The following is a 14,167-nucleotide window of genomic DNA, read 5'->3' as shown; positions in this document are numbered from 1 at the left end:
GGGGGAAGCTTAAACCACAAGTGCTGAATTAATCTATTGTTAAGACATGACTCTTATATTCAACTGAAGATATCTAATTCACTTCCAACAACAGTGATGGTTACACATTCATTATTAGATTGTTTTGTTATCAGACTTCCTTCCAAACAGAGATTTCATCCTAATGTTTTACTCTTACCTGTAATATATCCAGGGTGAGACAGAAATATAGTTGATTTTGTCTCAGGAAGGATTGAGGTGTGTTTTTCCTTAACCAGAATGATTCAATTTTAGAATATTCTGTGGATTATTTTCCGGGTCCTTCAAATCATTTTCCCCATGAACACAGAACATAACCATCAACAGTTAATATGACTAGCCTGAAATCTTATGATCTGTGGGAGGGCTTACCAGGAATCATAAGATATTTTGCATTTTCCCTCTGAGGCTGGAGGAAGAATGGGGAATTTGGTACTGAAAAATCCTTCCACAAAATTTCAAAACCACATCTTTGTCACACCAGAAAATCTAACATTGGGAAGGATCAAAAGGAGGTTCACAGAATGAAGCTGTAAAACTACAACATGCTAGATGAAAATTCTGAAAGTTGCAAATTCATTATTTTTGAAGGACACCAGGTTAGAGTTAAGTAGTTTACCTAGACTCCTTTATTTAGACCTCTATTTTTCTTTCTCCATGACATTAGTTGCCAGCACTTCATAACATTGCTGCTCCCATCTTTGCAAACTGTAAGGATGTTCTAGGCAGCACCGTGACAAAATGGGCATTGAAACTTTTCATCAACACTTAATGATTTATGAAAGGCAGAGGGAGAGGGAGCCATGAATGGTTGTTCACATTGAAAGAGGTACAATATAACATATAGCAAAAGAAAAAAACCAGGCTTTATTATGTAGCATAAAAAACAAGCTGAAAACAGGCAGTAAGCCCCACACTCATTCGCACTGAGGCTGTAACATAGTTGGGTAATAAAAAGCAAATAAGATCTAAGATGGCAACAAGCTCTCTACAGTTCAATCCTGAGCTACAGATATTATCTTCTATTCAAACAAGCCATAGTACCTAGCAGTGAGTAGAATCATTGTGTTGGCTTTGTCACTTTGATAAGTCATCCATCCTGGTTTCTATAACTTAAAAAAAAATGTTCCACTGTAAAGTCACCTGATAAGAGCTCAGGTTTGGTCCAATGCTGCCAAAAGGCAAGGTGGGAAGCTCATTAAATTGAGATGTGTTGAATTGTTTAGGCAAGTGGCCAATATAATCCCTTAGGTGGGTTTGACTTGGTGATAACCCAACTGGCTTCAGATGGAGTTAATAGAAGAATTTAGTACAGAGGCAAAGACTTCTCAGTAACTGCTGCAGAACTTGAGAGTTTTGTGTATCAAGTTTTGGTGTATCATGCCAATTGTGAGTCATGGCACCAAAAGAGGACTTTTTCAAGTGGAGGATAGAGGGCGGAGAGAATAAGTTCTCTGAAGAATTAAATCTGCAGAGTAAAGAAAAAGAAAGCCAGAGGCAAAACGTCTATTTCTGTGGTTTGTGGTTTTGCTTGCAATTTCATCTCAAGGCAGCTGAAGTCCTTCCAAGAGTTTCAGAACAAACGGTTGTCTTTTGCTCTTCTGCACTAACATGCTTGCTTATTATAGCATTAATGGATCCCATATTAGCATTCGCATGGAACTCCGGAATTTAATGCATTGATATAATAAGTGCAAAGATATAAGAGACAGCTGCAGAGGGTGAATGCTAGATCTAGAAAGCATGGAGATATCTTCTCTCCCAACCACTTTTCAGCAACAAAATCACTTATCCATTTCCAGGGTATTAGTCCTGATCTAGCTTTATAAATATAATGCATGATGGAGGGGTAGATAGCTGCTGGCCTCTGTTTCCTACACTTTAGAGCTAGGTTAGCTACTTTTCTTTAGTCCTGCAGCATCCTTAGTGCTCTCTAAGCTTGGTTCTTTCCTTGCAGATGTTTAATTATCCCAGTAGTAATTATCCCATCTTCAGAGCAGCATCAGCAAACCTACAGGAAAAGAGGGGTGTTAACCTTTCAATAAGCGTGTTTTAGTTTTTTTGTTTCTTTTTAAGCAACCCTAATTCCTATCTGTCAGATTTGAAAATTGAAGCTGGATTCCCTCTAGTAATGCTACCATCAATCAACACAGTTCTCCAGGCAAAAATTATGCCTACCCATTAATTAAGCCCGGGGGGGGGGGGGGGTCAAACTCAGGGTTGTGGTTGACCTTGAGAGGGGGTGGGGGGATGGCCAGGTGATCGCAGCTGACTGGGTGCTCGTAGCCGGGGTGGGCTTGGCCAGCTCAACGTCGCTCAGGTCAGTGGCACCGTTAGTGGCCCGGGTGGTGCTGGGGGATCCATTGTCTACAATGCATGCCCAGGGGGTGGGGCGGGGCGGGAGTAGCCTCTCGCTAGCTCTAGGGTAGCCCCCTAGATCTAAGGCTGACCGCATTCTGGCCCGGATGGTCACCACCACGTTGCAGATCAGTGCCAGGCTGGCCTGGGGCTGAGGCACTGGGGGCCGGTCCTTCACTGTTTTCAAGGCAGCCCCACATGCCAGATCTAACCACATCGTGGGCCAGATGCGCCCCGTGGGCCTTGAGTTTGACACCCATGAATTAAGCAAAGGAAAGTGTAAGTTTTCTTGTTTTAACCAATTTCTCTCTCCTATACACCATTTATAGTGGTAGATGATAGAAATGTTTTGGAGGAAACAGTAAGTCATAGCCAAGCATGAATAGCAATGTTGTGTTATTCCCCTTATCTGTTCTGGAATACCTACAGGAGCATCTATGCCGGTTCTTTCGATTCTAGCAGATTCAAAACAAGTTAATTTGGAACCCTCCAATTATAGTTAACAGACATGCATGGCAAAACGTTTGTGAAGAATACAAATCTCCACTGAACGTTTTGTATATAATGCCTTCTGTCACTTGGGATCCTGGAAGCTGCAGGCCTAGGATACATGGAAGAACTAGGCTGGAAACTCCAATTAGTTTAAAATAAGAGGACTCAAGAAATATCTTGCCAAAGAACTAGAATTATGAAATATTAAATCAATTAGCCAGGGGTGGGCTTCAAAAATTTCAGCAACAGGTTCTCTGCCTGGTTACTGGGGTGGACGTGGCCATGGTGGGCACAGTCTAGTTGGCCTCCTGCACCATGGGGACCCCCCCTTTTTTCTCTTCCCCAGGATCCGGAGGCTTTCCTCGAGCCTCTGGGAGGGTGAAAACCTCTTCTCTCGGGCTCCGCAGACCTTCCGGGAGGCCCATTTCCCCCCGCCCCGCCTTGCACTTACTTCACATCCAAAATGGGCCACATGAAGACTCCTGGGAGGGGCTGGGTGGGCTGACCAGGGCCAACCAGGGGTGGGATTTGGAGGTCCTCCGAACTTGCCATAATGTTAGCTATGGGTTCTCCTGAACCTGGATGAATTCGTAGCAGCCCACCCTTGCAACTAGCGCAATAGACGGAAAGGCAGGGAGACCAGGTAAGGCAAAAAACATAGAGTTTAGGCCAGCATGAACTAGGGACACAGAGACTCCAAACCTGCATGGTATAATTTTATTTTATTTTCTTTAACCACAAAAATCAGGTACAAAAGAGTGGCTTGAGAGAATGCAAAGAAATCTTGACCTTACTGTTGAGGAATGACTATGCCTCTGAACACACATTCAGAAAGGAATGTATTCCTGTACCAGAACTCACTCACAGTTCAGGAACTTATAAAAAGCACTCCCGTTTTTCATTCGAAGTTTTCTTCCAGCTTGACACTATAATTTAGGAATGGAGAGAAAGTGCTTTTGGTTTCCTTAAACAACTGGGAAACGGAAAGTCAGATCTCTACAGCAAAGCACTGATTTGTTGTTGGTAATCTCAAACTAAATTCTCCCCAGCCATAGTCTAAATAAGTAACAGATATTTGTTCTGAGTATGAAGCTGTAGATATAACTTTTTGGGACCAGGAGACACTCTTAGACACTCTGCTCTAAAAACTATTCTTGTCCTCAGCTCCACTAAGGCTGGATTTAACAAGCAAGAAATTGTTGGAATCCTTCTGGTTAGGAACAGGGAGAAACCAAGCAAGAACTAAAATAGATTAAAACTAACTCCTTGGCACAAATAGTAATTAGTTCCATTCCACAAAGAAAGACATTTTGCCTATAGTGGAAATTGTATCAGATTGCAAATGTACTAGAATCTGGTGCTAGTTAGCCTGCCACTCCTTAGATGATTCATCTGTATAAATTGGTGTCCTAAAGCATCTGGCAATATCGGGCTCGTTTCTGAAAAAGGAATATATTAGCAAGTCTATACTGTTAATAAAGTTGACTGCCATTCACTGTATAGTCCACGATCACCTTCCAAATATTTTCTAATTAAAAATGCATAGTAATGAGATATTAAACTGATAATGAACTAGAAAATATGTGTCAGCTGCCTCCTTATGCTTGCTTATGTGCTTCACTACCATGCAATGACAGCCTGCCATGAACTCCGGGGAGGGGGGGATGCTTGGGGGAAAGTGAAAGTATTTCTGGATCTCCCTAAGATGCTGCTTCAAGGTCACCCAGCTGGGAGAAGAAGGCAACTGCATACCAATCTACTTTTAAAGTATCCGTTCTGAAAACATCTTGCTTGAACCTGATTGGTCATGAGGGGTCAATGATGGAAGGCAGTTAAGGGAGGGAAAAATTGAATTTAGGTATTTTGGTGCATGATTCTCAGTTCTGGTTATGCATTACTGCAATATATTTCTAATAAAATTATACCTTTCCCTATAAATGGATCCAAGGATCATTTCTATTTAGAGGTTTACGTGCTGGCAGGTCTGACAATATGACATTTCAATTTTGTTGATTTCTGCTCACATACCTCCACTTTTAAAAAAAGAATTAAACCCCATATTCCCAACCGCACAGAACCTAGCTGCACCATTCCACTTCCCTCCATCCCACGCCCCCCAAGTATAAAATGAGTCCAGCTGCACCTTGAATAATCTCTGCTATCTCTGCAATCAGGCCTGGCATAGAGCATTCATATATGGAAATTATCACTAGATTTTGCAGTAGCCATGCATGTTGTCAGAGTTATTGGCAAAAGCACCATTATGAGAAATAATCCTGGGGAGTCCATTCTGTTTTCAAAAAAGCAGCATTTTGGTTTCCTCAATGCAACCCAATCAATATTCCTGCTCTGATGGAATATTACAAAATTGGCCAGTCAGGATAATTTGCAGAGGGCTACATGAAGACTGCTGATGAAATCAAAATTCTTCTTTGCTTTTCTATCACTTTCCACGCTCCACCACAACTACCCATCGAAGGCTGCCAAAGAAGAGAAAAATAACTTTTATTAGATATTGAATCGATCGGTTACACAGTATAGGGCTTTTGAAAAGAAGAGCATGGATCTTGGAAATTAAAATGAAGTCTGCCTATGTACTTAGAACTACAAGTTAACCCTTCCTGCTTTGAATGTTAAAAAAAAACAATTGTAAAATTAAACCTCTGCCCAAAGTGGTTCTCTCCCCATATGATAACCCTTCTCCCAGGTAAGGCAAGATATTGTGAGAAAGGGACTACATCAACTAACACCTCCCTATTATCTGATCTAGCTGCCAGTTTGTTTTCTGGCCCAATTCAAAGTGGTGATATTAACATGAGTCTCAATGGATGGCAGTTCCTGACTTTGTTTCAACTCAGGCAGCTTAGTTATTAACTGGATTGAAAGTCCCCAGATAAATATGTTTGTAAACTAAAGTAGGAAGCTGAAAAATCATTCCAGGAGAAGGCATTGGCAAACTACCTCACTTGGTGTCCAATCACACTTGGCCAATAAAGAATTCAATTCAATTCAATTCAATTCAATTCAATTCAATTCAATTCTATTCTATTCTATTCCATTCCATTCCATTCCATTCCATTCCATTCCATTCCATTCTATTCTGACAAGCAAAGTCAATAGGGAAGTTAGATTCTCTTAACAACTATAATACTACAACTTCAGTGATTTACTTAACAACTGTGGCAAAACTCATTTAACAACCGTCTTGCTTAGCAACAGAAATTTGGTGCTCAGTTGTGGTTGTTAAATTGAGGACTATCTATATTGTGACTTCTTTGGCACCAAGTAAACGTGTCTCTTTTTTTTTTCACTAGATGTTCAAAAACATCAATGTTCATGGAGGTTTGTATTTTTAGTAAAAAAAAAAACAACTATCAGAGCTAGCAGGAAGTTACACCTCTAAGAAAAGGGAGAGAAAAATGTGGGCAGGAGTGAGTAAATAGATTAGCTGGCCCATGCTGCCTGAGCATTGTGAAGTTGAAGCCCCAGCGAATGTGGAGGGTACCAGACTGCGGAAGCGATCCATCAAAAAAAAAAGTACAGTGTTAACAATAAGTTAATAAATGACAGCATGAGGTCATTCTGGAATTGTGGTAAGGAAATTATGTTGTCTAATAACTCAGAAAGAGAAGTCAGTTGAACAGATTTTAAAACAAAGAATCAAAAAGGCCAATTTTTTATGCTCACTATTCTCTCTTTCTTTAGCAGTGAAACATTCGCTATGCTTTTTATTGCTACATAATGACTGATGCTGTCAGTCCAATGTAACATGGAAGGCCCCATCTTCTCCCAAGTTGATGTGCTTGTAATTGTCTTGCCTATGGTTTGCAAATCCACACAGACTCTAGATTCTCAAGCTTCCACACTGAGGATCCTGCTGGATCTACCTTCCAACCTGTTTGCATACAAGAGAAATACCAAGCATGTAAACACTACACACCTACCAGCCTCCCTGCTATCTTTGTACTTTTACTATGCACGTATGTTAATGGGTTTTGTTTATTCACCAACAATGGCCATCATGATGCCATGTCTGATGCCAAGTCCAATGATGAGGGACAGGAGATGCAACGTCTCCATCACCTTTTCCAATTTCTTATTCATGTATGATGTACTAAAACAGAGAGGCATTCTTCTAGTCTAGGTATCCTACCAAAATACTGAGGCAGCTTATCAGTCTATCAAGTCAAAGACAGAACCTGGAGGTAACAGTATTTATTTGCTGCTGTCCTTCAGAAGAAGGAGTTCAGAAGGAATAAGGAAGCTCTCTAACTATTGACTTTTCTCAATATTCTTCACCATTGGCCATTGTCTATGCTACTGAGAATTATAATTCAGCAGTATCTACAAGACCACAATGTACTCACCTCCGATGAAGCTACCATATAGCCCAGGGGCCGGCAACCTTAAACACCCAAAGAGCCAAAAAAAGTCCTAATCGGAAGCTCCCGTTCAATTCTGGAGCCGACTGGAAGTCCCCTTCCCCCACTATAGAGTCTCCTCCTAGCACAGAGTCCTTTTTCCTCTACCTGTCCTAACCAAAAGCCCTATCAATTGTGGAGCTGCAGCAGGGGGATGAAAGAGCCACATGCGTCTCCAGAGCTGCAGGTTGCTGACCCCTGGTATAGCCATTACAGTAACTGATAGTCTATCCTTCGTAATTCCTCTAATTTCCTTTAATGCCATCTACATTAAAGGATACTACTACACTTTGTGGCAGTGAATTCCATAATGAAGCAGCAGTATTTCTTCAGCCAGTAGGATATAGCAATGCATTTAAATGCCTTTTTTGTATTTTCTTACAAGAGCTTTACATTTTTAAAATTCAACTCAATGCAACAAAGTATATCCAAGTATAAGAAAACATTTGTAATCACCACCACTGAGTCATTGCATTCTTTTGGTGTAAGCCTGGAGCATGTTGTGTAGCAAAGGTTGATTGTGTTTGGCAGTCATTTCCATTTAACTTGGAAAGAGACTCTTTCCTAGGAAAGAAGTAAGTGAAAGGAGAGTATCCTAAGCAGGCTTTTTTGTAGTGAGAAGATATTAAAAAATAAAGTTCTAGTTTATTATGTGAATACACTTTTGAATCTTAACACTGAAAACGATACATGAAGTAATAATCAGGCTGAGCATTTTATACAGTTTATAAGGAGGCCTCTGAAAATAGCCTTCCGGAGTGGAAGTATTTCTATTCCTAGCCCGCCTCTCAGCAGTTCTTCCCCCTTTCGTGCCTCTTTAAAATACTCCTTCTCCCTTGTTTCAGAATGCATTTCAACAGTGGAAGCAATTACCCAGTGAAGTAATTGGCTTCCTGCCACTGGATCTGTTTCAGAGGCAGCTGGATGGCCCTTTGTCAGAGGTTGTTTGTCATGGATCCTTGCAGTGGGAAAGCTCTCTTCCATCTGTGTTTCTTATTCTTGTGGTAAGGACCAAAGATGGAAGAAACAATGGGTAAACCACAGTGTTTCAAATAATACGTTGAGCTCCCTTCATACTCCAGTAATTTGAATGACGGAGTAAAGGTGATTTCTCAAGAATAAAACAGTGTCTCCTGCTTCTGTTTAGAAATATCATTGGACTCAGTCGGGGCACCCTAAATCTTTATCCGGCTGCATAATTTGTACACTCTAGACCAAGGATGTCAAACTCAATTTCATTGAGGGCTGTATCAGAGTTGTGTTTCCCCTGGGGAGGGGGCAGGGTGTGTGTGGCCAGAGCGGGCGTAGCCTGCTTGATGTCACTCATGTCAGGGGCGCCTGTGGCAGCCCGAGTGCTCTGCAAGTGAAAACAGGCTCCCGAGTTCCGTTTCCGGCTGGGATTGCCTCCTGCAACCTTTGCCAGCGAAAATGTTGTTACTGGCAGAGGTTTGCAGGAGGCCATCGTAGCCAGAAATGGAGCTCGGGATCCCGATTTTGCTTGCAGAAGCACCATGGGCCGGTCCTTCAGTGTTTCCAGGATGGCCCTGTGAGCCAGATCTAAGCACCTCCCAGGCTGAATGCAGCCTGTGGGTCTTGCGTTTGACAACCCTGCTCTAGACATGTTTCCACCTACATGAGAATTGCTAGCTGTGTATGAGAAGTTCTTTTGCTTCTCACGGTGTTTCTATGCTCTCTTTTGAGAGAAACCTTAAGGTTGGGGTTGTTGTGCATATGTATTTGGAGATAAAGTTTTTTTGAATGCAACATTAATTCTATCGAACATAAATAGGACATATTCTGAAAAGGGCAGAATTGCTACAAAAAGTCATACCTCATTACTCAGAATATGTAGCAACAGTAAAAAAAATTCAGTGCTTCCAAATATTAGGAAATAAACTGTGACCAACCAAGGGACATGTATACAGAAAATCTGAAATATTGTACTACATGCAGTTTTTGTTCCATTTTCAAAAGGGATAAAAGGACATCCCAGAGGTAGAAAGGTGTTGGAGGGCGCCAATTGAATGACCTAATAACTTATTGAATAAGTTATTCAATAACTTATTCTCATGTCAAAATGGATGGATATAAATAACAAGATGCCACAAATAATTTGTAATGGGCAATGTTTTAAGTTGTTGCTAAATGATCTGGAGCAATAAAGTGCAGATATAAATAGATATATATGCATTGAAGCCCATTACATTATTTAGGATAGCAGTTAAAATAAAAAGAGATACCAAGAACTATGGAAAGATCTGCACAGATGTGCATTAAACATCAATTATGGTGCAGTGGTGGGTTGCCAATTTTTTTACTACTGGTTTGGTTGCGCTCCTGCGCATGCTCTTGCGCGCGCACATGACATTTATGTGCATGCACAGAAGCAGAACCCAGGTGGGTGGGTGGAGCTTCCCGCCACCACTATTACCAGTTTGCTTGATACGGGCCGAACCAGCAGCAACCCACCTCTGGTCCAATGGAAGCAAATGAAAATCAGTGCACATTGGGCCATAAAAAGAATTTGATTTCACATGCATAGAGGCTGAACTGGTTCACCAGAAAGTTGGATTAGCTAATAATGAAAATAATGATACAGGGAAAAATATCTAGTTACATTTCCTCCCTAAAATTAAATTGCCATTATCATAAACAAATTATCAACATCTATAATGGAATCACACTTAGCTTCATGCCCACAATGTGGTTGTTACAAACTGCAACTGCTTTTGAAACCAAGGGGATTTCTCATGATAGCTTGTGATTCTGATCTAAGAATCTGCTGATCAAAATACATGAAGACTCCCACATGTTTAGGCAACTGATACAGCACTTTGAATTCTGGCTTTGTTGTTTAGTTGAGAAGCATGTGAAATCCTGCCAACGGAAAAGAGCTTGGGGATTAACAGCCTTGCAGAGATGCATTCTAATTTACTGTAATTTTGTAAAATAAATCATAAATCAATCCAATCCATGCTAACCTGATTTACACACACACACACAAACACACAGGCAGAGCAAGCAAGCAAGCAAGCAATCTGGAAGAGAAATTTTCCTGCTCTTTTATAGACTGAAGAGCAAAGGGGTTTCTGGATGTTCCTTTTCACCTCTCCAACACTGAAGATTTGAGTCTGAAGAGCCATTATCTTCTTAGTTCAGGGGTGTCCAAACTTGGGAACTTTAAGACTTGTGGACTTCAACTCCCAGAATTCCCCAGCCAGCCAGAATTCTGGGAGTTGAAGTCCACAAGTCTTAAAGTTCCCAAGTTTGGACACCCCTGTCTTAGTTAAAGGAGTTAAATATAGGCAGTCCTCAACTTACAACCACAATTGAGCCCGAAATATCCATTGCTAAGCAAGACAGTTGTTAAGTGAGTTGCACCCTATTTGAAACCTTTTTTGTCGCAGTTGTTAAGCCAATTGCTGCAGCTGTTAAGTGACCCATGCGGTCATTAAATGAGTCTATAAAAGAGCAGGAAAATGGCTTTCCCCCATTGACTTTGCTTGTTGGAAGCCAGCTGGGAAGTTTACAAATGGTCAACATGTAACCTTGGGACAGTTCCACTGTCATAAATAAAATGTATAAAGATAAATAAAAATCATAAAGATGATTAGGGGACTGGAGGCTCAAACATATGAAGAACAGTTGCAGGAACTGGGTATGTCTAGTTTAATGAAAAGGACTAGGGGAGACATGATAACAGTGTTCCAATATCTCAGGGGTTGCCACAAAGAAGAGGGAATCAAACTATTCTCCAAGGCGCCTGAGGGTAGAACAAGAAGCAATGGGTGGAAACTAATCAAGGAGAGAAGCAACTTAGAACTAAGGAGGAATTTCCTGACAGTTAGAACAATGGATCAGTGGAACAACTTTCCACCAGAAGTTGTGAATGTTCCAACACTGGAAGTTTTTAAGAAGATGTTGGATAATCATTTGTCTGAAGTGGTGTAGGGTTTCCTGCCTAGGCAGGGGGTTGGACTGGAAGATCTCCAAGGTCCCTTACAACTTTGTTATTCTATTATAAATACAGGGCAGTTGCCAAATGCCCGACTTTTGATCATGTGACCATGGGGAAGCTGCAATAGTCATAAGTGTGAAAAATAGTCATAAGTCACTTTTTTCAATGCATTGTAACTTCAAATAGTCACTAAACGAATAGTTGTAAGTCGAGAACTACCAGTATTGTAAATCACAAGTTTTCCTTTCTCTCAAAGTTGGCTTGCATTGAAACAGGATTTTAGAACTGTGGCTGAAAAGTTGTCGGAAGTGTGAGAAGTGTGGAAAATATTTATTACCACACCTCTTTATTGTGAAACACAAATCAATAGTCACATTTTGGTCAGATAGTAGGAAAAAGACACCTGTATTTGAAGCTTGCTTGGCCTGAATTATTGTGGCCTGAATTATTGTGGCATGAATTATTGCGGCATGAATTATTGCGGCATGAATGTAGCAACAATAAAAGATAGCTTTAGTGCTAAGAATTGCATCACTGCTTGTCACTGCTTGCATTATTTCAGTGGGATCACCGGATGTCTGGCTTAAAAAAAAAAGGACCGTAATTGAATATTTAATCGAACTCACTGTTACTTTTTTTCCCCTTCCCTTCAAGCGTATCTGACGCTCAAAGTGTCAGGCCTGCAGCCATAATCCCTTTTGGATCTTTGGCCTGCCACACTCTCTATTATTCTACTATGTCGCTTCTATTGTGGAGAAATGGGAGGGGGGATGGTACGGAGTTGAATGCTATGTAGCCAAAATAAAATTCCTTTCTAGAAAGCCAAGGTCATCCTTTGTCTCTGCACATGACCAGAATTGGATGGGTGGAACTGCCAGCATGGGAATGGAAGATTGGACCATGTGATGGACTTGTGAGTATGGGGGCAAGATCTTGAACTTTCAACTGGGTGGGGCAAACCGGGAAGCTTTCAGATTCGGGTTTCCCCAGATGTGCCAACATGGCTCTCTTAATAAATTGGAACTTTGAGCAATACTTTGCCTTGGACTCTGATTTAATTTTGGATGCTATTTGGAACCCTGACACAAAGACTACCTGGGTAAGTCCCTGCAGTTTTCTTGGCAAGGTTTTTCAGAAGTGGTTTATCATTGGCTCCTTCCTAGGGCAGAGAGAAAGTGAAGGTCACACAGCTGGCTTTGTGCCTAATGTGGGACTAGAATTCCTGATTTCCTGGTTTCTAGCCTGATGGCTTAACCACTACATCAAACCGGCTTTGGAAGCACTCCTGATTCCCTCTTCACTGGAACTCAAGCAGCATATTTTTTCCTCAAGCTTATAGTTGTGGCACACAACTGGAATTCCAAAAGGCACACACGCAGGGCAAGCCATATAGGAAATTGGCTAAATTGTGTCTGTTACTCATGTGAGTGGGCTACACTGAAAATAATCATTGCATGTAGTTTTTTGGCTTCCAAATATATAGTTATCACACTGCAATACAATTCAAACTCATACAGTGTAATCTGTAAAGCATGGTCTTCCATCTTCTTTCCCGATCACAGCATTTGTTTTGTTCATGAGAGGCATCAGTGGAGAGTCGGTCTCTGACAGAAAGCCACTTCAAGAGACTAGAAGCATTTGAAATGGGGATTTACAGGTGGCTGTTACGTATAAATTGGGTTAACAAAATCATAAATTAGGAGGTGATAAGCTGCCTGGGAAAGCCAAGGAAAATCATCAAAACCATAAAAAAGTAAAAGTTAGAATATTTTGGTCATGTGATGTGACACCCAGAAAAATATGGCATACTTCACTTAATCTTCTGTAGGAAGTTAAAACCCATCCCTCTCCTAGAAAAATGAAATATCCTGGGAAATATTGAAAAGGCAGAATATTATATTTCCCTGGATAAGAAATAGAGAAACATGTTTTTAGACAGGAAACAGACTCACTCTTAACAGCCCCTCGGCTCTTTTTCTTCTTCACCCAATATTTTGAAGCACGTGATCCCCCTTTTCTGTTCAGGAGCTCAAGCCATGTGATCCTATTCATCATTAAACCATCTTTCCAAGCAGCCTCCATGTTTCCAGTGTCTTTTTCCCCACTTGGAACTGAACCCAGAAGGACATTTCTTCCAACACCTCCAAAGAAAGATTGAAGGCAAATGAGGTCCAGGCAGAAGAACATCATGGCTTCAAAAACTAAGGGACTGGTTTGGACAAAACTCAGCAGCACTTTTTCATGCTGCTGTTAATAAAAAATAGGGTTGCCAACATGATCGCCAATGTCTGATGATGGATATGGCACAAGAAGAAGAATTGATTTATGAACAGGATTATAAAGCTCATGGTTCCATTGTCTATGATACACTGATACAGACAACAAACAAAAGGATGAGCTTCAGCTTTAGCGCAGAAGGACAGATATGGTTATATGTGTGTGTGTGTGTGTGTGTGTGTTGTATTTGTGCTGATAAATAAATAAAGGGAGACTAGTATAGATCTATTTCAAGCTATTTAGCTCTCATCAGCTAGCCATACCCTTACTATGCTCCTTCCCATATTTGGGCATACCAGGGGTTGTGACACAATACACACACACACACACACAAACGTATCCATATATATATGTATGTGTGTACACACACACACACACACACACACACACACATATCCCTCTGATTAGAATACAGCAATTGAAAAGTTATTATTTTTAAGAACAGGAGAGGAGTTACACTGTATGTCAAAAAAAACAATTCTTGCTCAAAAATCCAAATGAATACTATAAACAGCACTTGATTTCAGGTAATAAAAAGAAATACTATTGTCAGCATTTATTATTGACTTCTCAGCCAAGAAGATGATGTGGATGATGTCTTCAAAAAGGAAAGTTGACTTTGTAGTGATGGGAGACTTTAATT

Source organism: Natrix helvetica, assembly GCF_964273705.1.
Source record: "Natrix helvetica genome assembly, chromosome: 6".
NCBI lineage: Eukaryota > Metazoa > Chordata > Lepidosauria > Squamata > Natricidae > Natrix > Natrix helvetica.
This window is presented reverse-complemented; position numbering follows the sequence as displayed.